Source organism: Candoia aspera, chromosome 1, assembly GCF_035149785.1.
Source record: "Candoia aspera isolate rCanAsp1 chromosome 1, rCanAsp1.hap2, whole genome shotgun sequence".
In the NCBI taxonomy this organism is placed as follows: Eukaryota; Metazoa; Chordata; class Lepidosauria; order Squamata; family Boidae; genus Candoia; species Candoia aspera.
This window is the reverse complement of record NC_086153.1, coordinates 342,238,072-342,264,732: the sequence shown is the minus strand read 5'-3', so window position 1 is coordinate 342,264,732 and position 26,661 is coordinate 342,238,072. Positions and strand designations below refer to the sequence as shown.

General features: G+C 49.8%; 1 protein-coding gene across 1 annotated transcript in view; it reads right to left on the bottom strand.

Annotated features, from left to right (window-relative positions):
• NRTN (neurturin) overlaps positions 1-26,281 on the bottom strand; it is a 38,291-nt gene extending 12,010 nt beyond the window's left edge. Inside the window, exon 1 of the mRNA XM_063290999.1 lies at positions 26,206-26,281. The gene's annotated coding sequence lies outside the window, so the exon portion shown is untranslated. The remainder of the gene's footprint in view (positions 1-26,205) is intronic.
• Between the last annotated feature and the right edge of the window lie 380 nt (positions 26,282-26,661).

Sequence of the window (26,661 nt, the reverse complement as noted above, 5' to 3'; positions counted from 1 at the left end):
GTACCCATGGAGTGAAAAGGGGTTATTAAGAGTTCAGGAGTCTAATAGCCCAAGAAACAAAACAATGACCTAATCTAGCTGTTCTAGATTAGATACAGGCTCCACATGATGAGACCGCTGAGCCACTTGGGAGTCTGCATCCAAATCCGTTTGGAAATCCAAACCTCCGTGTCTCCCGTCAAGTCTTTCTGGAAATCCACCATAACTTCTTTTCCTGGTTGGTATTATCCAGCGCTTGCACCCCAGCCCTGTAAATGCGGATGTTTGTTGAAGGGCAAAATTGGACTCAGATGAATTTGTAGATGGAGTTGCAAGACCGGCTAAGTTATTCAGGTTCAGGGAGACAGTGCGAGAGCAGGTGGTGAAGGGCAATGCATTTTGGAAGAAAAAAGGGGATTTATCTTCTTTTAAAATTCTTTGAGGTATGATGGATCTAACGAGGAAGCCTCCAGACTTTCGGAAGGACTGAAGAACTGGTTCCTTGCCCATTCCACCCAGCTTTCAGTCGCAAATGAAATAAATTTACATAAGAAGCAGCATGCATCCTCCCGCATCCCTTTCAAGGATCCTGGTTTTTCTGGCCTATTCTATCTGCAAGCCCTGCTCTTGCTGGAAGGACTGAGGATCCTAGAGAGGGTCCCTTGAGACTGTTGAGGTTTTCCTACTAATAGATTATTGTGCCTAGTCATTTTGGCTGAGTGAAAAAGGTTGCAAGTGATTGTCTCCTCGCACGTGCTTCATGCAAAATAGCCTGGGGGAGGACCTGCCCGGACTTGTTCTCACTTCTTCTTTTTCTCTCTGCTGGAAATGTAGCTCAGCAAGGCTTGCTCCAAACGGAGCTAAGTACTTTAAATGTTTTGCTTTTGTTTTTGTTTTCTGTAAATAAATTATTTTTATAGAAATGCTTGGTGTGTGACTTTTTTGACCTCTCCTGGGCTAAAGGCTTTCCCAGCATCTGCCAACAGGTTATGTGCCCAGTAAACAACGCAGTAAAACCCAGAGAGAAAAGAGAGATCAACTCCACACCTCATGCACAATTTAAAGGCAGGTAGCAAAGACCTGTGAAGATTTTCTTTGGAGCCACCTGGAGATTTTCCAGCAACTGCCGGTCTGCAGGACTTAGAAGCTAGCTGAGGTGACTTGCAAAAGAAGGAAGAAGCCATGGCTACCTCCCAGCCCTCAGCGATGCCTCTGGAGCGCCTATCAGAGACCAACTATTTGAATTGGGCCCTGAAGATGGAGATGTATCTTCGCAGAGAGAATCTTTGGCTGCAAATTGGTGAGCAAACCCCCCAAAATCCCAATGCTGAATGGCTGAGACAGGATGAGCGGGCTAGAGCCACCATTATCTTGGGAGTTGAGGACAATCAGCTAGTCCACGTGCGAGGCATGCAGTCTGCAAAGCAACTTTGGGACGCTTTGAGAGACTTATATGTAAAGGCAACAGCAGGGAGTAAAGTTACTCTGACGAAAAAGCTGTACAGAGCCTACCTTGCAGAAGGAGAAAGCCTTCCTGAGCACCTGCATTATATTCAGCAGCTGTATGTTGAGTTGCAGGAGAGAGGAATGGAATTTACACCTCTCACAAAATCCTATATCCTCCTGTCCTCACTAAATGAAACGTGGGACACGCTGATTTGTACCCTGGAGGCTATGCCTGAAGCAGACCTCACCCCATCGTATGTTACACAGCGCTTACTCGCTGAATGGGAGAAGAGAGAGGAAAGATCCCCCCCCATCTCTTCTGGAAAGCTGCAAGACCAGAAAATGAGGGAAAAGAAGGGAAAGGAACCAGAGGCCACAGCGCTAGCAAGCCAGCGATGCTTCACTTGTGGTTCAGCTGGACATTTGCAAAGAGACTGTGCCATGAGACCCAAGAGTAGAAAGACAGAGCAGAAGAACACAAGGGCAACACAGAAGAAGGCTCTTCAGACAACCCAAATTGCACAGGTTGCTGAGAAGGGTAATTCTGATGTATGGGTGTTAGATTCTGGGGCCAGTTGTCATTTATGTAATTGTAAAAGCTCTTTTGTGTCACTGTCTAAAACTGAAAGACAAAGTGTATCTTTGGCTGATGGGTCTGTCACCAAAATTATGGGACAAGGTGACTTGTATTTATCCTGCTTAGGAGAAACTGTAAAAGGTGTGTTGTATGTGCCAAATTTACAATCAAACCTTTTATCTGTGGCACAATTGGCTGCAACAGGGTATATCATAACATTTAAGAAAAATGGTTGTGAGATACGTAAAAATGGGAAATTGTGTGCTACTGGTATGTTAAAAGACTCCTTGTACATTGTGCAAAATGCAAGGAAGCCAAGCTGCAAGGCTGCAGTTGGCAACACACCATATCATGACCAATGTGTACACCTGATGCACAGGAGACTTGGTCATGCTAATTACAAGTATATAGCACAAATGCCACAGCTGTGTGCTGACCTAAAGATAAAACCCTGTGATAAATACTTAGATTGTGTAGTTTGCAAAGAATGCAAAACACTAAAAGCTCCTGTGAGTAAGCACAGTGACAGAGTTACAACTAGACCTTTGGAAATTGTACACTCTGATATTATTGGTCCTTTTGCTCCAAGTCTTGGACAAGCAAGGTATGCAATGACCATCATTGATGATTTCTCAAGATACACATTTATCTACATCTTAAAACACAAAGATGAGGCATTTGAGAAATTTAAAAGTTTTGTGACATGGGCAAATGGAAAATTCCCTAGGCCTGTATCTGCACTCCAATGTGATAGAGGAGGAGAATACCTTTCTCACAAATTCAGAAGGTTCCTAGTGGAAAAAGGGATAGAACAAATTCTTTCTAACCCGTACACCCCTCAGCAAAATGGTGTTGCTGAAAGAAAGGGCAGAACCTTGCAAAATGCGATGGAATGCATGTTAAAAGATTCACGATTATGTTTTAAGTTCTGGGGAGAAGCTTTATCGACTGCTTGTTATGTTCAGAACAGGTTGTATAACTCTATGATTCAGGACACTCCATTCCATTTGTTTTATGGTGTGAAACCAAAGGTAAGCCATCTTAGAGTGTTTGGTAGCACTGCATGGGTTCACATTCCAAAACAGCAGAGAAGGAAAGGAGGCCCCACAACAAAGAAAGCCATCTTTGTTGGCTATGAACAAAGCCAGAGGAGCTACAGGTTCATAATGGGAGAGAAATTAATAATTAGCAAAAGCGCTTCTTTTGCTGAACAAAACTGGGGGAGATTAAATTCTAGCTCTCCAGTTGAACTGACCACCACAAGAGAACAGCAAGGACTTGCTGATGGTGATCTTTTGCCTGATGAGGACATTAAACCAGAAAAGCAAATTGAAGATCTGTCTGATGAGATAGATGCTTCTCAGGAAAGTGATAGGAGTCAAAATTTAAGCCCTGTATTACCTCGCAGATCTCAGAGGAGTAATAAAGGCGTTCCTCCATCACGTTTTCAGGCTGAAACAGTAAAGGCTTTTCACATATTCACAGAACCTGAGTCTTTAGAACAAGTGAATGCTTTACCATCTGAGATTGCACAAAATTGGCATTCTGCCATGCAACAGGAATTAGCATCCTTGAAAGAAAATAAAACATGGAAACTGGTAAATCTACCTCCCAATGAACGCTGTCTGGGTTGTAGGTGGGTTTTCAAACTGAAAAGGGATGCTGATGGCAAAATCCAAAAATATAAAGCAAGGTTGGTTGCAAAAGGGTTCACTCAAAGGAAAGATTTAGACTTTGACAAGACTTTTGCACCAGTTACTAAAGGTGAATCAATTAGATTACTGTTAAAAGTTGCTGCACTCAAGGGAATGTCAGTTAACCACTATGACATTCAAACTGCATTTCTCTATGGTGATTTAGACCACAGATTATACATGCAGCAACCCCCTGGCTATGAAAAAGGGGAGAATCTAGTCTGTGAACTGCAGAAGTCAATCTATGGGTTAAAACAAGCTGCTAGATCCTGGAACCAAAAAGTAGATGAAAAACTGCAGAATTTTGGTTTTGAAAAAGGAAAAGCAGATCCCTGTGTATATATGAAGAAGGACAAACAAGGCTGTATGTATCTGTGCATTTATGTTGATGATTTGCTGCTATTCACATCAACAGAAAAACAAAGGCTTGATTTTGAAGCCTGCATGAAAAGCCATTTCATATTAAAAAGCCTTGGAGTTGTGACCAATTACCTAGGTTTGGAAGTACACAGAGACAAGGATGGTAGCTTTCTGTTAAACCAACGTAGTAAAATTCAAAAGCTCCTAGAAGATTTTAATATGCAAGACTGTAAACCAGTCTCTACTCCGATGATAATAGATTTTCAGAAAGATACAGGAGAAACTCAATTAACTGAGGCAGAGAACTATAGATCTGCAATTGGAAGTTTACTGTACATTGCAAACCATTCTCGCCCAGATATCTCAAATTCTGTGGCCATTTTAAGTAGACAGGTAGAGAAGCCTACATCTACTGGAAAAGCAGCATTGAAGAGGTTAATGAGGTATTTGCAAGGAACAAAGAATTATTGCCTGATGCTAAATGCCTCTGGAACTGAGAAATTGCAGGCTTTTGCCGATTCTGATTGGGGAGCAGATGTCAGTGACAGAAAATCCACTTCTGGGATTTTAATTCAATTTGCTGGATCTAGCTTAGGCTGGCATTCTAGAAAACAAACACTTGTTGCTCTTTCCACTGCAGAAGCAGAGTTTTATTCTCTAACACAAACCTGTAATGAGGTTACATGGTTTAAACATTTGTTAAAAGACATAGGCATGGAAGTGAACCAGCCTATAACTGTTTATGAGGATAATCAAGCTTGCATTGCTATGGCAAAATCTGAAGCCTGCAGAAGTAGAACAAAACATATCGATATTAGATATCAATATATCAAAGATATGATAAGCAAAGGAGAAATAATGTTAAAATATTGTGAATCAAAAGACATGATTGCTGATATTTTAACCAAACCTCTTCCTGTACCAAGACACAAAGAGTTGTCAGAGAAGATTGGTTTGCAACTTAATCTATAGTGTAAAAAGGGGAGTGTTGAGGTTTTCCTACTAATAGATTATTGTGCCTAGTCATTTTGGCTGAGTGAAAAAGGTTGCAAGTGATTGTCTCCTCGCACGTGCTTCATGCAAAATAGCCTGGGGGAGGACCTGCCCGGACTTGTTCTCACTTCTTCTTTTTCTCTCTGCTGGAAATGTAGCTCAGCAAGGCTTGCTCCAAACCGAGCTAAGTACTTTAAATGTTTTGCTTTTGTTTTTGTTTTCTGTAAATAAATTATTTTTATAGAAATGCTTGGTGTGTGACTTTTTTGACCTCTCCTGGGCTAAAGGCTTTCCCAGCATCTGCCAACAGAGACCACCTAGTCCAACCCCTTGTCCCAGGCAGGGATCCAAATTAAAATATCCCAGACATATGGCGATCCAGTCTTTGCTGAAGAGGAACCTGGAGCCTCTCTGGGGCACGGGCTCCATCGTCAAGCTGCTGTTATATTCTGGAGGTTTCATTCTAACGCCCAGTCAGAATCCGCCTTCCTGTAACTAAAGCCACTTAGGTTGTGTTTGACACTGGGACAAAACCTCTATTCAAAAAGTCTTATTCTGGGCGAAGAAGGGTATCTCAAGCCAGCTGCCAGACTCCTATTCTGGGCCTTCTTGAACATCACGGTTTCTTTTTCAAATCAGACCCTTCCTCAGCACCAGCACCTTGGTTTAGCTTTGCACCTTGGCACGTGGTCTGGACGCAGAAGATCCCAGAATGAGTCTCAGCATCCCCAGGGAAAGCCAGCCAAGCATCCGGCCCCAAAACCATTCGGCCAGCCCTCTCCAGTCGGCAGCGTCCCGGCCCCTCTCCCTCGCTCCGGCCAGTCAAAGCCCTCGCAGACCTCGCCATTCCGTTCAGGCCCTTAAAAGCCTCTCTCAGACCAGCCGCACATGCCAAAGCCGGACGAGCTGGCAGCGAGGCACGCGAAGCAGCTTTTCCCAGGAAGGAAGCTCGGCTCCTCGGCCACTCGCGGTGCCTCCTTTCCATTAATTGCTGGATGCGTGCCGAGAAAGGGAGAGGAGTGCTGGGGGTCTCCTGCCTGCACTGAGGGATTATTGACAACAGATTCCGTTTGCCTCTCGCTTCGCGCACCTCCATCCGGGCCCGAAGCGCAGCCGGAGGGAGGCTCTGCGATGCTCCGGTCCCGCTGGCCAGAGTCCTCCTGCGACGCTGGCCGGGCTGAGCCCCGCCGCAGCCTCCTCCCACCCGCCCCCCGCCCCGGTCCAGCGCCGGCTCCCTTCCCCGCAACTCCAGTTTCCCTGACAGAGGAGGAGACACCCCCGCCTCGCTTCTCGTCCTCCTCTGGGGGAAACCCCTCGCCAACTCCGCGAGCGCATGCGTGCCAGGGAAGCGGAGCCAAACGAGCGCCCTGGGGAACCCTCCCGAACGTTATAAATGGTCAGTGATAAAAACAAAAGATTACGAACCCCGGGGGATCAACTCAAGCCCACTCAGCGAAAGGCACCGACGTGGACTCGGTCCACGTGGCCCGGTCGGGGGGGAGGCATTCCGGGGGGAGGGGAGCGGCCCCCAAGGGAAATGGACGGAGGAGGGTCCCTCCAGCCCCCTCCATCATCCCCAGCCCCCTCCCCCCCGAGATGAGGGGAGCGTGGCTGGCTCAGAAGACGGGCATCTGGAAGCACCACCAGGCTGACCCGCGTTGCCAGAGGATGGAAAAACGGGACAGGAAGACCCCTGGAAGCAGCTGTTTCTGCCACTCAAAGCTGGGGGGGCGGTCGTTGCATTTTCTCATCTCGCTGCACGCGAAAGCAGCACGACTGGGGGTGGGGGGGGGGGGACAAGCACCTCACAGAGACCCACCCTGGGCCGCTTCACTTCTGCAAACAGAGCCCAACCTGGGCCGGAGCCCCGTCGGCGCAGAGAGGGTGGTGGTTGCAAATGCCCCGGGCTCGTGAGCGTTTTGCTGCGGAGGAGCCCAGAACGACCCAGCAGGCAGGCAAAGACTGGAAACCTGGTTTGGAAACGGTCAGAGCATCTCAGAAGGGCGGGGGCAGGATCAGTCTCGCCCAGGTCCTCCCACTGCACAGAGGGGCCCCCAAGGATGCTGGCGAGGCACCTCCGTGGCCCCCCTTCTCCCAGCAGCTCCAGAAACACCAGATGCTTTATCCTTCATTCATGGCTGGCTGAGGAATTCTGGGAGTTGAAGTCCACCCATCTGAAAGTTGCGAAGGTTGAGAGACACTGCCTTAGTTAATCGTCTGGCCATGTCACTCAGGCTACCTATAGCGGTTGCCCCATGGACTGCCACGCTGAGGGGGATTATGGGAGTGGTGATCCAACACCTCCACAAGCTGGTCTTCACAGGCTGGCTGAAGCCTGCCAAAGGTTCAGAAAAAAAGCCATTTCCAACCCCCACCAGGAGATTCCAGGGGCCAAATCTGGAACCCCTTCCCTCTCACCCCACAACGAAGTAAAATTCTACTCTGTCCTGTTCTTCTGGGGGGGGGGCTGTTTAAAATAGAAGGATGGAAACTCATGGAGGAGCACCAGAGGAGTGGCGTACTATCTCTCTGCCCAACCTACCCGGCAGGGTTGTTGTTGGGGATGTGACTTGAACAGAGAGCCCTACAGAAGCCACCCGAAGGAAATGCAGGATAGATCTCTAACCCACACAAGCTAAATAAAAACTGGAACCCTGCCTTGGAGCATGTCAAATTGTCCATCTCTTGAGCTGAGGTTTTATCTATCTGTCTATCAATCAATCAAATTTGGCATCACCCATCTCCTCCCACCAGAGGGACTCTTTTCAACCCTCCCCACCCAAGAGTTTGCCAACTGCCCCTGCAGATACCAGGGAGGCGCCCCAAGCTTTCGGCATCCGCTTCCTGGAGCTGCAGAGCAGATGGAGGAAAATTAGTTTTCAAACCAACTCGGTCCATCACCACGCTCACCCGACTTCCTCAACAGCAGCCTTGCGCTCCACCGTTTCACAGAGACCCTGGAGACCCTGCAGGGACTCTGCCCATGCTCTGTGCCTACAGCCTAAAAGGGAACCCCGTTAAAAAAAAATCACTTTCCATCCTCCTGGCTTTGAAGAAGTGGCCAGCCACCCTATTACAGCCGGTGGCACCAACTAGGAGGTCTTGATGTTCTCAAAGTAAAGCTAAGCATGCTCAGACCAGGTGAGTCCTTGGATGGGAGACCACTAGGAAATCCCAGGGCTGGAGAATAGTCCAGAAAGCTGAACAACCATCCTGGAAGAAGGCAATAGCAATACACCTGTAGGTGGGCAGCTGGATTTACCTAAAGTTTTGTCTTAGCAAAGCTAACCCAGCTCATAATAGCTTTCCAAAGACCCCACCAGATGCAGTAGAGGATTGATTGATTGATGATGTGCCATCAAGTCATTTTAAACTCCTAGCAACCACACAGAAGGATTTTCTCCATGATGATCAGTCCCCACCCTGGTCCTTCAGGTCTCCCAAGGGTGCCCCCATCGCCCCCGCAACTGAGTCCCTCCCCCTCGCTGCTGGTCCTCCCCCTCTTCTCTTTCCTTCCACCCTTCCCAGCATTAGGGACTTCTCCAGGGGGCTGGGTTTTTGCATAAAGTGTCCAAAGTAGGATCATCTGAGCCTGTTCATTGGTGCCTTGAGTGAGAATTCTGCATTGCATTAGAGAACAACCCTGGAAGTGCGGAGGAAACATCTGGAAGTCACCGGGTCAGGGAAGTGGTCAAAGAGGCAAAGCAGAGCCTCACCCAAGGGCCCAAGACGCACCTTGCAGAGTGGCTCAGCTGGAGGGGGATTTACTCCCATGTCGGAGCAGATTCTTAAGGAAACAAAGCAAGCCTCTTGCTTCTTTACAAACCCGACAAATACAGAGGTTCGGACTCCTGCTCGCACAGGCAGAGGGGAGCAGGACGAGGTCGTGCCCCGTAAATTGGACGGCTGGAGGGTTTCTCAGGGTTGCTGGCTGGCAGGTTGCCGACACCCAGCTGACAAGCCCGTCTCCCTCCAAGCCAGCCTCACCAGCAAGACGCGTTGGAGCCGGCGAGGGGCCCCTTCTCCGCTGGGGAGCGGTGTGACTTTCCTCAGGCCTGGATGGTGGCACTTGGCAAACGTGCTGCTGCTCTGGGATGTGGCTGTGGGGGTGATGCGCCTCTGTGAGATCAAAGGCAAAATCAAGCTCCCGTTAGCTACAAGGCTGTCCAGGGCCCCACAAGGGGGCTGGGACCGCAGCTCCCAGAATTCCCAGCCAGCCTGGCCCTTGGGCATCCCGGGGAATCTCAATCTCGCACATTTTAGGGGCACCTGATCCAGAAAGTCTGTGCCAGCTCAGGAAGGCTTCAGAGACCGTCCCCATCCTGAGCCACACCAAGCCCCCCCGGTGACCGGAAGTGGGAACCGCTGCTCAGAGGTGGGGCACTTCCATGCTGGGGGGCCAGAGGGGCATGACAGAGTCCTGGGAGAGGGGCCTGGAGTTTGGATCAATTCTACCTTTTAATCTTTCAGTGCCCTGCAAGGATCCCTGGGACGTTAACGAGAAGGGGTCAGTGCCCTTAAGACCTTCGCCAGGGGCTGGCAAGGAGGGATGGGAGGCCAAAGCAGCCCCTTGTTCTGCCAGCTCTCTGACAGAAGCAGGAGAGCCTCGAACGGTGTGTTCCAGCTGGCACTGCCCAGAGGCCGCCCATCTTTCAAACTGAAACATCTTCCAAGGCAGCCTTGCCAGGAAATTCCTTTCTGTTTACTTTTCCTTCCAGGACATTGACGACAAAGATAAAAGGGAGAGGGTTCATCTTCATCAACACCATCCATTATCTCCCCGGCAGGCTCCTGGGCACAACAGTGGTGCCAAAGAGAGGTGCCAGACGAGGCTTGCCAACACAGGCCTGGACCAGACCCTCCTTCCTAAGCTTACACAAGCCGAGTGGCACCGCTGGAATCCACCTGGCACAGCCTGGCCCTGTGGCTCTCAGGGGTGCCCTGCTACAGCTCAGGAGCCAAAGTCCGTTCCCGGGGCCTGCACAGCCTTTTCTGGTTTATCAGTTTGTGGAATTTATATGGCTGCCCAACTCGAGCATGGCCACTCTGGAACAGCTTGCACCAAGCCCCAGGAAGAGAACAGTCCTTAAAAACTGGACCACCATAAACAGGCTCCTGCGCTCTTCATCCTGGCCCCACACCAAGGAAGAAGCCATCTTCTGACGCCTTTCCGAAGGCCCACACGTATATCAGTGTAGGGGGAAGAGCCTGCCCAAGGCAGAAGGGCAGAAAGGCTTCCTGGGACCTGTTAGGTGGCCTCGCTTCGGGGAAGGGGCCCAAAAGGTGCCCCCTGTTGGAGGGTCTGGAATGAGCAGACACCGCTGGGGACGGGCAGCCCAGCCAACCGCCTGGTCCTGGGCCACGTAGGGCTGGGTAGGTGAGGAGAAGCAGCTTGAATTGCCCCTGGAAAGCAGCCGGATGCCAGGGCAGCTCAGAAATAGGGGGGCTGCGTGGGCATCCTGTGCCCTGGTGCCAAACCCTACGCGCCACCGCGAAGCTACACGACCCCTTCCTCAAAGCAGGAGGGGACGCTGCGCATGCAAGACTCAGCATCTGACAGTCTTGCCAGATGCCTCTGGAGACCCTGCCGGACTTCGAACCCCTAACCTTCAGCACCCAGCCCCACTTCCACGGGGCCGCAACCTCCGGGCCAGCGCTTCACAGCCCGCCCCAGCTGTTTCTCCTCAGGACCCTCCTCGGCCGCTAGATCGCTTCTGCACCCAGAATGGGATCCACCGGGATGCAGGATCTCCGGTTTGCTGCTGTCCTCACAACAGCCCACCTCAACAGGATGGGAGAATATGAGAACATCCCCAGACTTGGATCAGGGCAACATTTTTATCCCTGGGGACCAACCAGGTGCCGGCGCTTGAACTCCATCCTCCTCCAGGCCTGATGGCAGGATGCCACGGTGTTGCTTACGCAGTTTGGAAAGCACACGGCACAAGCCAGCATGAAGTCTGTGTCTGCGGGGCAGGGCTGAGCAGCAGGCTCGCCCTGCCTCCCCCCAGAAGAACTGCAGCCCCCACCTTGCAGCAAGTCCAGAAACAGGACAAAATTGTTTTATTTCAATGCACCTCTGGTCCTGGCTGGCTGGTGGCAGTTGCAATACTTTTTGTGATTGCGACTTTTTGTTTAGAAAACTGTTCTGATTTGCTTCTTCGTTATTATGGGTTTGGTCTTCTCTTGGGGGGGGGGGGGGCTGGCTGTACGCCATCCCAAGTGTGTGGGATTGGGGTGCATTATAAGCCCTGCATCCCTAAACACACCAAGTACAAACCAATCAATAAAGAGGCTGAAGGGGAAAAAAATCTCTCTCCTCAATATACTAATTAAAGTAACATTTGTACAACCGGCTTAAACAGAGCCATCTCTTTTAAAAACACAGATGGGGGGGCTTACAAAAACAGAACACTTAACCTCTTCTCTTCAATTCCTCCCACCTTTGAGTAATTCAGCTACATGGAGGGAGGAATAACCTTCCTGATTTTTTTTTTAGTAAGTTTCTTCTCTCTCAACCCAAGGAATTTCTTTTGCAAAAGCAAGCAAGGGAAAAAGAGTTCAGGCAGATAGACAGGGAAGCTGTTGCAAACGGCTTCCTTTATTTATCAGGGCAGGTCAGGAGCTGACAAGAGTCAGTAATAAATAGCTGGGGAGGCTTTGCAGAGCCAGCGGCCAAGAACAACACAGCACGAAATGCAACGGCACCATCCCAGGAGACTTTTGCCCCAACAGGAGGGCAGCGGCCCTGCCACGGTCTTGCTCAAGGGGGCGGGGGGCTCCGGCACTTCCTCCCACCTGCCTCCCCCTTCTTCTTCAGCCACTGCCTTCTGCATGGACACCCAGCACCACCCGTGAGGGACTGATTTTACCATTCAGCCTCCCCCTGTCCCGCTGATTTCACCAAACTGCACCCAAGAATGGACGATGTGCACCAATCCATGGGGGGAGGGGGTCAAGAAAGTCAAGGCGGTGGCCACTGCAGCATGATCAAAGCCCTGTTGGCAGATGCTGGGAAAGCCTTTAGCCCAGGAGAGGTCAAAAAAGTCACACACCAAGCATTTCTATAAAAATAATTTATTTACAGAAAGCAAAAACAAAAGCAAAACATTTAAAGTACGTAGCTCCCTTTGGAGCAAGCCTTGCTGAGCTACATTTCCAGCAGAGAGAAAAAGAGGAAGTGAGAAGACAAGTCCGGGCAGCTCCTCCCCTCCCCCCAGGCTATTTGCATGAAGCACGTGAGAGGAGACAATCTAATACAACCCCTTCACCTGGCCAAAATGATTAGGCACATATAGCAGTCTTAATCTGTTAGTAGGAAAACCTCAACACTCCCCTTTTTACACTATAGATTAAGTTGCAAACCAATCTTCTCTGACAACTCTTTGTGTCTTGGTACAGGAAGAGGTTTGGTTAAAATATCAGCAATCATGTCTTTTGATTCACAATATTTTAACATTATTTCTCCTTTGCTTATCATATCTTTGATATATTGATATCTAATATCGATATGTTTTGTTCTACTTCTGCAGGCTTCAGATTTTGCCATAGCAATGCAAGCTTGATTATCCTCATAAACAGTTATAGGCTGGTTCACTTCCATGCCTATGTCTTTTAACAAATGTTTAAACCATGTAACCTCATTACAGGTTTGTGTTAGAGAATAAAACTCTGCTTCTGCAGTGGAAAGAGCAACAAGTGTTTGTTTTCTAGAATGCCAGCCTAAGCTAGATCCAGCAAATTGAATTAAAATCCCAGAAGTGGATTTTCTGTCACTGACATCTGCTCCCCAGTCAGAATCGGCAAAAGCCTGCAATTTCTCGGTTCCAGAGGCATTTAGCTTCAGGCAATAATTCTTTGTTCCTTGCAAATACCTCATTAACCTCTTCAATGCTGCTTTTCCAGTAGATGTAGGCTTCTCTACCTGTCTACTTAAAATGGCCACAGAATTTGAGATATCTGGGCGAGAATGATTTGCAATGTACAGTAAACTTCCAATTGCAGATCTATAGTTCTCTGCCTCAGTTAATTGAGTTTCTCCTGTATCTTTCTGAAAATCTATTATCATCGGAGTAGAGACTGGTTTACAGTCTTGCATATTAAAATCTTCTAGGAGCTTTTGAATTTTACTACGTCGGTTTAACAGAAAGCTACCATCCTTGTCTCTGTGTACTTCCAAATCTAGGTAATTGGTCACAACTCCAAGGCTTTTTAATATGAAATGGCTTTTCATGCAGGCTTCAAAATCAAGCCTTTGTTTTTCTGTTGATGTGAATAGCAGCAAATCATCAACATAAATGCACAGATACATACAGCCTTGTTTGTCCTTCTTCATATATACACAGGGATCTGCTTTTCCTTTTTCAAAACCAAAATTCTGCAGTTTTTCATCTACTTTTTTGGTTCCAGGATCTAGCAGCTTGTTTTAACCCATAGATTGACTTCTGCAGTTCACAGACTAGATTTTCCCCTTTTTCATAGCCAGGGGGTTGCTGCATGTATAATCTGTGGTCTAAATCACCATAGAGAAATGCAGTTTGAATGTCGTAGTGGTTAACTGACATTCCCTTGAGTGCAGCAACTTTTAACAGTAATCTAATTGATTCACCTTTAGTAACTGGTGCAAAAGTCTTGTCAAAGTCTAAATCTTTCCTTTGAGTGAACCCTTTTGCAACCAACCTTGCTTTATATTTTTGGATTTTGCCATCAGCATCCCTTTTCAGTTTGAAAACCCACCTACAACCCAGACAGCGTTCATTGGGAGGTAGATTTACCAGTTTCCATGTTTTATTTTCTTTCAAGGATGCTAATTCCTGTTGCATGGCAGAATGCCAATCTTGTGCAATCTCAGGTGGTAAAGCATTCACTTGTTCTAAAGACTCAGGTTCTGTGAATATGTGAAAAGCCTTTACTGTTTCAGCCTGAAAACGTGATGGAGGAACGCCTTTATTACTCCTCTGAGATCTGCGAGGTAATACAGGGCTTAAATTTTGACTCCTATCACTTTCCTGAGAAGCATCTATCTCATCAGACAGATCTTCAGTTTGCTTTTCTGGTTTAATGTCCTCATCAGGCAAAAGATCACCATCAGCAAGTCCTTGCTGTTCTCTTGTGGTGGTCAGTTCAACTGGAGAGCTAGAATTTAATCTCCCCCAGTTTTGTTCAGCAAAAGAAGCGCTTTTGCTAATTATTAATTTCTCTCCCATTATGAACCTGTAGCTCCTCTGGCTTTGTTCATAGCCAACAAAGATGGCTTTCTTTGTTGTGGGGCCTCCTTTCCTTCTCTGCTGTTTTGGAATGTGAACCCAAGCAGTGCTACCAAACACTCTAAGATGGTTTACCTTTGGTTTCACACCATAAAACAAATGGAATGGAGTGTCCTGAATCATAGAGTTATACAACCTGTTCTGAACATAACAAGCAGTCGATAAAGCTTCTCCCCAGAACTTAAAACATAATTGTGAATCTTTTAACATGCATTCCATCGCATTTTGCAAGGTTCTGCCCTTTCTTTCAGCAACACCATTTTGCTGAGGGGTGTACGGGTTAGAAAGAATTTGTTCTATCCCTTTTTCCACTAGGAACCTTCTGAATTTGTGAGAAAGGTATTCTCCTCCTCTATCACATTGGAGTGCAGATACAGGCCTAGGGAATTTTCCATTTGCCCATGTCACAAAACTTTTAAATTTCTCAAATGCCTCATCTTTATGTTTTAAGATGTAGATAAATGTGTATCTTGAGAAATCATCAATGATGGTCATTGCATACCTTGCTTGTCCAAGACTTGGAGCAAAAGGACCAATAATGTCAGAGTGTACAATTTCCAAAGGTCTAGTTGTAACTCTGTCACTGTGCTTACTCACAGGAGCTTTTAGTGTTTTGCATTCTTTGCAAACTACACAGTCTAAGTACTTATTACAGGGTTTTATCTTTAGGTCAGCACACAGCTGTGGCATTTGTGCTATATACTTGAAATTAGCATGACCAAATCTCCTGTGCATCAGGTGTACACATTGGTCATGATATGGTGTGTTGCCAACTGCAGCCTTGCAGCTTGGCTTCCTTGCATTTTGCACAATGTACAAGGAGTCTTTTAACATACCAGTAGCACACAATTTCCCATTTTTTCGTATCTCACAACCATTTTTCTTAAATGTTATGATATACCCTGTTGCAGCCAATTGTGCCACAGATAAAAGGTTTGATTGTAAATTTGGCACATACAACACACCTTTTACAGTTTCTCCTAAGCAGGATAAATACAAGTCACCTTGTCCCATAATTTTGGTCACAGACCCATCAGCCAAAGATACACTTTGTCTTTCAGTTTTAGACAGTGACACAAAAGAGCTTTTACAATTACATAAATGACAACTGGCCCCAGAATCTAACACCCATACATCAGAATTACCCTTCTCAGCAACCTGTGCAATTTGGGTTGTCTGAAGAGCCTTCTTCTGTGTTGCCCTTGTGTTCTTCTGCTCTGTCTTTCTACTCTTGGGTCTCATGGCACAGTCTCTTTGCAAATGTCCAGCTGAACCACAAGTGAAGCATCGCTGGCTGGCTAGAGCTGTGGCCTCAGGTTCCTTTCCCTTCTTTTCCCTCATTTTCTGGTCTTGCAGCTTTCCAGAAGAGATGGGGGGGGATCTTTCCTCTCTCTTCTCCCATTCAGCGAGTAAGCGCTGTGTAACATACGATGGGGTGAGGTCTGCTTCAGGCATAGCCTCCAGGGTACAAATCAGCGTGTCCCACGTTTCATTTAGTGAGGACAGGAGGATATAGGATTTTGTGAGAGGTGTAAATTCCATTCCTCTCTCCTGCAACTCAACAAACAGCTGCTGAATAAAATGCAGGTGCTCAGGAAGGCTATCTCCTTCTGCAAGGTAGGCTCTGTACAGCTTTTTCGTCAGAGTAACTTTACTCCCTGCTGTTGCCTTTACATATAAGTCTCTCAAAGCGTCCCAAAGTTGCTTTGCAGACTGCATACCTCGCACGTGGACTAGCTGATTGTCCTCAGGATAATCTAGCCCGCTCATCCTGTCTCAGCCATTCAGCACTGGGATTTTGGGGGGTTTGCTCACCAATTTGCAGCCAAAGATCCTCTCTGCGAAGATACATTTCCATCTTCAGGGCCCAATTCAAATAGTTGGTCTCTGATAGGCACTCCAGAGGCATCGCTGAGGGCTGGGAGGTAGCCATGGCTTCTTCCTTCTTTTGCAAGTCACCTCAGCTAGCTTCTAAGTCCTGCAGACCGGCAGTTGCTGGAAAATCTCCAGGTGGCTCCAAAGAAAATCTTCACAGGTCTTTGCTACCTGCCTTTAAATTGTGCATGAGGTGTGGAGTTGATCTCTCTTTTCTCTCTGGGTTTACTGGGCACATAACCTGTTGGCAGATGCTGGGAAAGCCTTTAGCCCAGGAGAGGTCAAAAAAGTCACACACCAAGCATTTCTATAAAAATAATTTATTTACAGAAAGCAAAAACAAAAGCAAAACATTTAAAGTACGTAGCTCCCTTTGGAGCAAGCCTTGCTGAGCTACATTTCCAGCAGAGAGAAAAAGAAGAAGTGAAGAACAAGTCCGGGCAGGATTCCTCCCCTCCCCCCAGGCTATTTGCATGAAGCACGTGAGAGGAGACAATCTAATACAACCCCTTCACCTGGCCAAAATGATTAGGCACATATAGCAGTCTTAATCTGTTAGTAGGAAAACCTCAACAAGCCCCACCTCTTCTTATGTATGTAAAATCATGCCATCGCAGCCACCATCTTGACTTTCTTGACCTCCCCCTCAAACTCAAGGCAACGTGCGCAGTGCCACCCCCAATTGCTAGTTGCCAAATTCTCCCCCGCCCCCGCAAGCAAAAGTAGGACACGGCCCTCCTTTGATGCCTCCCTCCAATTAGATCCTTTCCTTACGATGGGCACCGGTGTGAGGTTCCAGCCAGCCTCTGACTCAGAAAGCGAAACTCTTTCTGAGTCAGAGGGGGAAACGGAAACTTACCAGGCAGAAACCGGGAAAGCAAAACCCAGAAATGACTCAGCAGCGCGGGAGAAGTCACAGACGCTGGTTGGCCAGTCTTCAGAAGATGATTTGAATCCTCCAATCAGCACGCGCGAAAGACGTGCCGAAAAGCACGCAAAGGAGAAAGCAGCCCGATTGGCTGCCGAAGGGAATAGGCGCGCAAGGGATCGGCATGAAAGGCAGATGGTCAAAGAGCAAGCTGCCGGAGACAACCGATCCTCCGAGCTCAGAGCACTTGAGGAAGAGTCCTTACCTGTGTCAGCAGCCTTCCCTGTAGCCGGCGTGGAACCAGCGCCAGCGTCTTCTACCTCCACGGAACTGCCTTCTGCACAAACTGCTCCAGTCAAGCCTCTCCTTGCCATCCCTGCGGAGCACAGTCTTGTGTTTAGCTCTGGAACTTGTTGCTGCGCTTCGGCGCGATCCAGGTGTGCTTCCAGCCTTGCCTCCAGTCCTCAGCCTTGCCTTGACTCTCCAGTCCAGTCCAGCCTTGCCTCCAGAGCCAAGCCTTGTCTAAGGGCTCCAGTCCAGCCTTGCCCCCAGAGCCAAGCCTTGTCTAAGGGCTCCAGTCCAGTCTTGCCAAGCCTCCACGTTCCAGACTGATCCTGTCTGCATGCCAGTCTACGGGAACTTGCCTTCAGCTTCTGCCTTGCCACGCAATCTAGCATCACCAGGTCTGACAGCTTCGACCAGAGAGTTAGCTGAATTCTGCCTCGCGGTTCTGCCTAAGTCTGACCCTGCAGCCTTGTCTGTTCATCCACCCTTGCCTGGGTGTCTGGATTGAGATTGCTTGCCTATTTATTCACAGACCTTTACTGTTGTAAATAGTTGTTTTAAATAAAGAGTTTGGTAATACTTCTGTTTGGCCACCTCATAGTCTGAACAGGACAATTGGCTCTCATCCCCACCAGCCAGTGGGGCTGGGGATGATGGGGTTCAGAGCCTAACATGCCCACTCCCTACAGGTTAGGGCAGGGCAGATGGTTCCAATGCAAGAAAACGGTACCTGGGCCAAAATCAGGTTGCCAGATGGCCAGCTAGAACCAATTGTAGAAGGGGAAAGCCATGCTATAGTTTATAGATTGACGCTTTTGAACTTTGGAGTTAGACAAGACTCCTGAGAATACCACGGACAGCCAAGAAAGCAAGCTGGTGGGTCATCAGGCGCATCAACAGAGTTCTCCCTGGAGGCACCAATGGCCAGGCTCAAATTATCCCCTTCGGACATGTTATGCGCAGACCCCGCTCTCTGGAGGAGGCTCGGATGCTGGGACGGGTGGAAGGAAAGAGAAGAGGACGACGACCGGCAGCCGGGGGCGGACTCAGTTACAGGGGCGATGGGGGCACCCTTGGGAGACCTGAAGGACCAGGATGGGGACAGATCGTCATGGAGACAGCCATCTGTGTGGTCACTAAGAGTCTACACTGACTTAGTGGCACCTAATCAATCAATTAAATTTTAAAAATACACACCACCAGAGTCTTGCGTTAAACTTCAACACATCTGTTCTTCCATGCATTTATTCTCGCATAAGCTTTTTTCTGAGCTCTTGGAAACCGTATATGAAAATAAATGCATTAATTTCTAAGGGTCCACAAGATGTTTGGGGGGGCGAGCTGTGGCCCCAGACCTTTCAATGCCAGCTCAGGCTCTGTCATCTGCCAGGCTCCCCACTTAGTTTTCGGCCCAATTTAAAGCACCCATTTTAACTCCCAAAGTCATGAACGGCTTGGGGGGAAATCTTTTTTTTTCCAAAACAAGCTCCAAGTCCTCTTCAGAGACCTCGGCCTGTGTACCCAGTGGAGTGAAATCTGCCTTTGATCCTCTTTCCAGCACCTTCTTCTCCCACCAGGCTTTAAATAACTTGCATTTTAAATGATACATGGACTTTTTTCCCCAATAGAAAACATAAATGTCTTTCTGTTTGTCATATTTTAAACACTGCATCATACATGCACCCTTTTGTCCTCTATTCTGCCAGAGAACTTGTAACTATGGGTGGTCATATAAATGTGGGGAATAAAAAAAGAAAGAAGCCCATCCTGCAGGGACTGAGCTGATTCTCAAACCTGGAAAGCAATCATTTTGCCACTGTGTTATGTCCCTTCTAAAAACAAATAAGGCTCTAGTCCTCAAGATACCAAATAAATAACAGATTCAAATAGAAACACACGAACCTGCTTGATATCTAAATTGGCCATATTGTCTGCATTATCTGGCAAGTAGCCCTTCGTTGGGGTCTCAGGCAGGGGTCTGTCAGCCTTCTGGCCACTGAAATATTCCCCCACCCCAGACCTGAGCCTAGGATCAGTATGAACAGCACTTTGACTTCCCAAGCCACGGACTGGGACCATGTAGGCATCCCAGAGTTAACATGCCCTGCACAGAAGAATGGTCTTTTGCCCCCAGCATGGTTCTCAGAACAGCCCTTTGATCTAAATCAGAGTTTTTCAGAAACTTGATTTTGCAGGATGGGGTTCTGTGAGAGATTAAGGAGAAAAAAGACTTCAAACGCAGCCAATTTTCTATCACTAGGCCTTTTCCTCTGATCCGGGACCTTCCCCCCCCCAACTAACAGGTTCCATGTCCAGAAAAAGTTTGGAAACCTGTTTCTAAGCAGTCAAAAGGGAGAAGAGGAAGATTTGAAGAAAGACACACACACACACACCCAAGCCTCGCACTTGCAGTGTGGGGATGATTTGAACCCCACCATCTTCAGTGACATCGTATCCTAGAATCATAGGGTTAGAAGGGAACTTTTAGGTCCTCTAGTCCAACCCCTTGCCCAGGGCAGGAATCCTCAGATCATTCCGGGCAAACGGCTGCCCATTCTCCAGTCGCCTGCAAGCTTCCACAGGAGCCAGTGCTGGACTCTCCACGTCCTGTGAGACATCAGGAAATAAAAGTGGGGAAGCCACCCCAACACAGCAGACCCCTAAAAGGCAGGCACATTAGCCAACATGCTCAAAGAAGGTGCCATTCAGTGGGTGGCCTCAAGCTAACAGGGGACTTTATGCAAAAGGCTTCTCTCCATTCTCTCTGCCCACCCAGCCACCCCGTTTATTTATTTCTTAATTAGCACAAGTCCCTGTAATAAAGCACACACTGAAGGAGGGAAGTCACGTTAGTCTTTTTTTTTTTTAATCCGTTCAATCATGTCCAGTTCTCAGAGACTGCCCAGATGAGTCCCTGCAGTTTTCTTGGCAAGATTCTGGAAATGGTTTGCCACTGCCTCCTTCCTAGGGCTGAGAGGGGGTGACTGGCCCAAGTTCACCCAGCAGGCTTCATGCCTAAGGCGGGACTAGAACTCTCAGTCTCCTGGTTTCTAGCCTGGTGCCTTGACCACAACACCAAACTGTTAGTCTACAGTAGCCAAAAATCAGAAGGCATTTGGGATCCCTTCTCCGACTCACACGTTTTATTAAAAGGCAGGAGCTGACCTCCTGGATTGTCCTCAGCTGTCTGCCCTTTCCAAAAATGCCCGCTGTGTCTATGCAACAGATTCATAGCAATTTCAGCCCAGCCGTCTGGGTGAGACCACACTTGAGTCCTGGGTAGAACTGTGGGCACCACACACCCAGCAAAAGGGGCAAAGATGATTCAGGGACTCGAGAACACGTCCTCTGAGGACCGGCTGAAGGACCTGGGGAGGTTCAGGCTGGAGAAAAGAAGATGGAGGGGAGGTCCAGGTCCATCAAGGGAAGCCACGGAGAAGACGGTCAGGAGCTCTCTTCCGTGGACACGGAAACCAGGACCAGAAACCATGAGGATGAGTTACAGCTACCTAGATTTCACTTATCCATAAGGAAGAACTTCCTGAAGGCAAGATCTGTCCAACAGTTCAACAGCCTCCTATGGAGCCTTCAGAGCAGTGTTTCTCAACCCTGGCAACTTGAAGATGTGTGGACTTCAACTCCCAGAATTCCCCAGCCAGCATGGGTATTCTGCATATCTCTGTCAAGATCATCTCTGTACGCTCTGCAGTTGGTCATCTCCCTCCCAAGCTCCATGCACAAACCAAACACCAGGTGTAGAAGATTCAGCAAGCCTGGCCCGCAGTGACCTCCAGTGAAAGCAGTCCCCCACTGCACCCTTCCAAGACTTTTGGCCTCTTCCAGGAGGAAAAGGTGGGGAGCAACGCAGTTTATCACAGCTGCAAGCAAGCAACAGGATCAGAGGATTGCTTTCGCACAGGGGAGAGGGAGGGAAGGAAGCAGAAGAGTTGTGCTGGAAGAAGGGGGGGCATCCAGACAAAGGGAGGGGAGGGGAGAAAGGAGGGAAGGAAGGAAGGAGGGAAGGATGGAGGGAAGGAAGGAGGGAGGGAAGGAAGGGGGAGGGAAGGAAGGAGGGAGGGAAGAGGGAGGGAAGGAAGAGGGAGGGAGAGAAGGACAGCTTCAATGCAGCCCCCAGTCCAGAGGATGCTTGAAATAGTTCCTTTTCTCTCACAGAAGATCCCAACTGTGCTGGGACCACCCCAGATCTGAAGGGAAGGTTCCAGCTGAAAAGGTTCCTTCCAGAGTGGGGCTATTCCCAGCCTCAGTTTGCCCAAACTTTTCAAGAACAGCACCTGTGGTGGTGGGAGGAGGGAACAAGAGGAGGAGGAGGAGGAGGAGGACATGGTGGCAAGGGGCCACCAAAGCCGACAGGCCAGTGGCGGAACAGCCATCCAGAACCACGCCAGATCCTTTCCCATCTGGTTGAGCAATGGCTATCCTGATAGACAGGCATTTTCCTGCCCCCTGAGTGAGGATTAGAAATGGGGGCAAAATGTATTTAGTAAGCATCTTAAACTTCCCTGGTTAGGCATTATCCATCCAACAGGAAAGCAGAAAGTGGGTTATTCTAATTTCTTGCTGCTTCCCCCAGATTCTACCATACAGTTCACTGTGACAGATGAAAGAGAGAGAGTGCGCACTGACAGAAGAAATGCATAAAAATGCATGCATTTGTGAAAGAAATGCACAAAACCACACTATATAAGGGAAGACGGCAACAAAAGATGTATGTTTGAGGCCATACGCCCAGAAATGCATGTAATGTTTACTGTAAACGTTTAAAACAACCCCTCAGATCCAACGAACTAGATCTGACATTTTTGCAAAACTGGGAAACTGAGAGACACTGGAACGGAAGTTACCCCTGCGCCAAAGGGGCCTTTCGGATTCCTACTTCCCAGCCCAAATCCGTGCACTGAGCAGTCACAACAGGTGGGGGGTCCGGCCCCCACTTGAACCCACCCCATGAAGAGAAGCTCAGCCCTTTCAGGGACAGGGGCTCCTCAACGTTTTCCGAGCATTCGGACTTTTTGCAACTGAAGGAGGAAACTCCCCACCCTGCGCTGGACCTTCAGTGCCGAAGGTCCCCAGCTCCTCCAATCCTCCTCCTCCTCAGGGCTTGGTTTCCGGTCCCCATCATCCTGTTCCAGAGGCCCAAGATCTGAGCTGTGAAATTCTAACCCTTTTCCGACACCCTGTGCGCCTCCAGATTTTTACAGCCTTGAGCTGGCAGCCTGACCCAGATTCTCACGTGCACCTGCTCCAGAGCGGCGCCATCTCACCCCCACCCCCGGCAGCAGAAGACCTCGCGTCATGCCAAGCTAGGTTTGCAGAGGGACAGGAGAGGGGCCAGCCTGCCGGGTCCTTGCAAGAGCAGAGCTTCGCCACCAAGTCCAGGGCTTTCCTTGACTGCAAACGCCCTTTGTTCCGAATTAGCCCGGCGCCCCGTGGGACACAACAGAGTTCGCAGTGCCCGAAGGCGGCGCCCAGTCCGCCCTGGCCCTGTCGGGAAATGCCAAAAGCAGCCGAAGCCGGCACTCTGCAGGCACGCGGGGCCGCCGGGAGAGCGCGGCGGGCCATCCAGCTAAGAGCAGAGCAGCCGCATCCCTCTCTGCCGGCACCGTCCTCGGCCCCACCGCGAGACCTTCGGAAGAGCAGAGGCGGCGCGCCCCAGCTCACCTGAGCCTGGGCTCCGCCCGCGAGGCAGGGCCGGGGCCGCGTCCATCCGGCACTCCCGGCTGGGGCTGCGGGAGCCCTCGGGGTGGCACCGCGCTGAAGCGCAGCCGCGCTCTCTAGCCGCACTCCGCTCCACGTCCATACCGGGCGGCTTCCGGGGTTCTTGCCGCAATCTGCGGTTCGCTCAGAACCAGGACGACGGGAAATCGGGGGGTTTCTGGGGGACTGAAGGCGCGTCACGCGGAACAGCTCCGGAGCTCTCGGATTCCAGCAGAGGGATCAGCCTCCACGGGTTAAAAACCGAGTCCAAAGTGGCTCATTTGCGGGGTCGTCGAATAGATCCGCCCTTCTCAAGCTCGGTGCCTGTCCCTGCCCTGTCCGGCAGCCCTCTGGGGTGGCGAGCGAGGAGGGCGGCCTTGGCGGAGGAAGGGGGGCTGGACGGGGGGGGGGGCCTCCATCGCTGCGGAGGCCAACCGCACCTGCACCCCTCCCGAGGTCAGCTTCCTTGCTTACTACACCTACCGCGGGGGACAGGGGGGGAGGCTCGATGCTGGAAGAGCCATTTGCTGTGTTTAGCCCGAAAGAGGCAGCTACGGAGGAGACATGAAAACGGCCTTCCGATACGCGGAGGGACGTCCCAGGGGAGGGGAGGTGGGTTTCTTCTCCGGAGCACCCAAAGGGGAGACAAGCGCCAAGGAGGGGGCTCTGCTTTGAGGGGGGGTCCAACCTCGAAATCAGGAGGAGTGTCCTGCCCGGGAGAGCCGTGAAGGGGTGGACCAGCCGCCTCCTGGAGCGGGGGGCAGGGGGGCTCCATCCCTGGAGGGTTGCAAGCAAGGCCGGACAGCCCCTTGTCCGGGATGGTCTGAGGATTCCTGCCCTGGGCAGGGGGCTGGACTAGGAGACCCCCAAGGCCCCTTCCCACCCGGGAGTTCTATGACTTACGAATATCTCTGATTCATTCCCCTTTAGATGATCTGCAGATCGCTCTCCCCTCTCCAGCTATCACTTGTGCTCCACGTGTGTCAGTCACATAAGTAAGAAACGGCTTAAAAGTGACTTTCAGTTACTTAGCCAGTTTTCAGTTACTGGTTACACACATGAGGAAAGTCAGATTTATAGCCCGGAATACATTCAGGAGGAGCTGAGTGAAGATCTGAAGATTCTGAAGATCTGAAGCAGGGGGCAGGACTAGAAGACCTCAAGGTCCCCTCCAACCCCAGGATTCTATGGTTTTGTGAAGACAGCAAAGGGCTTCTCACCTCCCACAAGAAAGGACATCCCACCCCCGTTGCTGGATTTGCCTGGCCCACTCGCCTGCCTCCCTCTGCTTCTGCCAGCCCTCCGCCCTGTGCCACTCTTCAAGTACCACGAGCGCCAATCACACCATGGGCCTGTTATAAACATGGCTGGTTTCACAGCGATGAAGAGGCAAACAAAACAGACAGTTAAAAAAAGAAAGGGCCCTTGAATGTTTCAAACATCTGCCGAACAAACGAGGAAAGGCTGCTTCCGGATGTTCTTCTGCAGCACCCCCCAGCCCAGCCCTGGCGGAGCGTCACCCAATCTGCGGTGCACGCATTGGCTGGCACAGGGTTGCCCACAGCCGGCTAGCCTCTTGCCGGGGGCCCCGGAGCAGCAGGGAAGGCAAAAGGGGGGCAAACCGATACCGCAGAGAACACCGAAACCCCTCTGCTGCAGCAAAAGCTGGTTTGCACAACCTGCTAAACCATCATAGGATTGGCTGGCTTGGGTTTAATGAGTTGGTCCACCCAGCCACGGTGGATGGCTTAGCACCAATTGTGGCTTCTTGGTGGCTTAGCAGAATGTGTCAAGCCCATAAATAAGAATATTTCAATTCTTATTGAAAAGTCCCATTATACAAGAGAGCCCATTTGGGGTAGTGGTGAAGACAGCAGGCTAGAAACCCAGAGACCTCGAGTTCAAGTCCTGCCTGAGGCACGAAGCAGCTGGGTGACCCTGGGCCAGTCCCTCTCTCTCAGCCCCGGGAAGGAGGCAGCCGTGGCAAGCCACGTCTGAAATCCTGCCAAGAAAACTGCAGGGACTCGTCCAGGCAGCCACCACGCTGACTCGAAGGCATGCACACATTATATGAACACTGACACTGGCTGGGTTTTTTTCAGGCTGCAAAGCAAAGGCCCTTCCATCACCCTGCGGCACCCAGAACCTGCATGTTCAGCAGCAGTGTACCTCTGGCAACAGCATGCCACTTATTTTCCCAGGAATCTCTGGTTGGCCTCCTGTTAGAAAAAGGACACTGGGATGGGCTAGGAAGCCAGTACAGTCTGAACTGGGCAGCAGGAGGTTGGGGAGCCCCAAGGAAGTCTTCCTGAGAGGGGCTGCCTTGGGGGGCAGCAACTTCGTGGTGGGATACACTTTCTTAACAGCAAGGCACACCGAGGCTCCTGGGTAGCCCCACCTGCTGAATAATGGCATTTTTACCGGGTTCTGCTTGGATGGGCAGATATTCGAGGGGCCATTTGGACTGTCTCAAAATGTCCGGCTGCAAGAGACGCGAACACTCCCTTCACGTAACTTTGCAAACAACCCCGTCCTCCACCCCCTGAGATGCTTTCAGTCCCCCGCACTTGCCTCCTGCTCCCCCACTCAGTTTCCCCGAACAATGTCCTGGCACCTCTGCCTTAAACGAATAAATGAAATTCTTCTGTTCCTGCTTGTTTGAATTAGTTGCCTTCAGTGATTTCATTTTAATTTTGAACGGCCATTGTTGCTTGTCTTAGCTTTTCAGGACCCTCTGCAGCGCGGCCAAGACGGGGTGCGGATAGCAATAAAGCCTCGCTGCCTTCCCCAACGTGGTGCCCTCTGTCACATCAGACTGAAGCATCACAAGCCACAGGCAGGTTCCCCAACCCCTTTCTCCAGCCCCACGCTCAGAGACACAATTTCCTCCTGGGCACCACTGAAAAGCCAAAAAGGCAAAAAAGTGTGCAAGATATTGGAAAGGCTGAATGCATGTTGAAAACAAAAGTTATGCAACTAGGGCATGTCATGTGGCCCTGGAGGTCAACCCCCCAAATGCAAAACGATGCAAAACGGCTCGTTCACCCCTGCATCGGAATCAGCCGGGGGTTCTGGCGACCTCAGATCTGCATCACCCTCTTAAGTCCTCGTCAAACAGCTCTCAAAGTCCTAATGCCATTTTCTTACCTGGGCCGATGCAGAGAATTGCACTGCTGGGGAGATGAACGAGCCACGGTTTGAGGAATCAAGCACAAACAGGAGGAATGGAAGGTATTCCTGGAAGGAAGCAAAGTAAGGCGTTCATACTGGCATCCCTTCCCTTCCCAAATTCCCTCCCAGCATGTTACCATCTCTAAGCATCATGAAGTCTGGAGCGGGGCTCAGTGGAAGGGAAGCACTAAGGAGACCCCCCCCAAAAAGGGAGGACTTTCTTTCTGGAATAGTGGAAATCACCCCCCACCTTTCTTAGCGAGGCAGGAAAGAGCTTCTGCTGTGGGTTGGGACCCGCTCTGCGTCTTTTTCTCCCCTAAGGCTGGTAGAAAGGTTCGTTTTCAGGGAGAAGGGCTCTTAATGTGCATGTCCTGGGCTAAATGGCCGATCTGGCCCGTTCTTCTTTGCATCTGCCCTGCATTCTTAGAACGT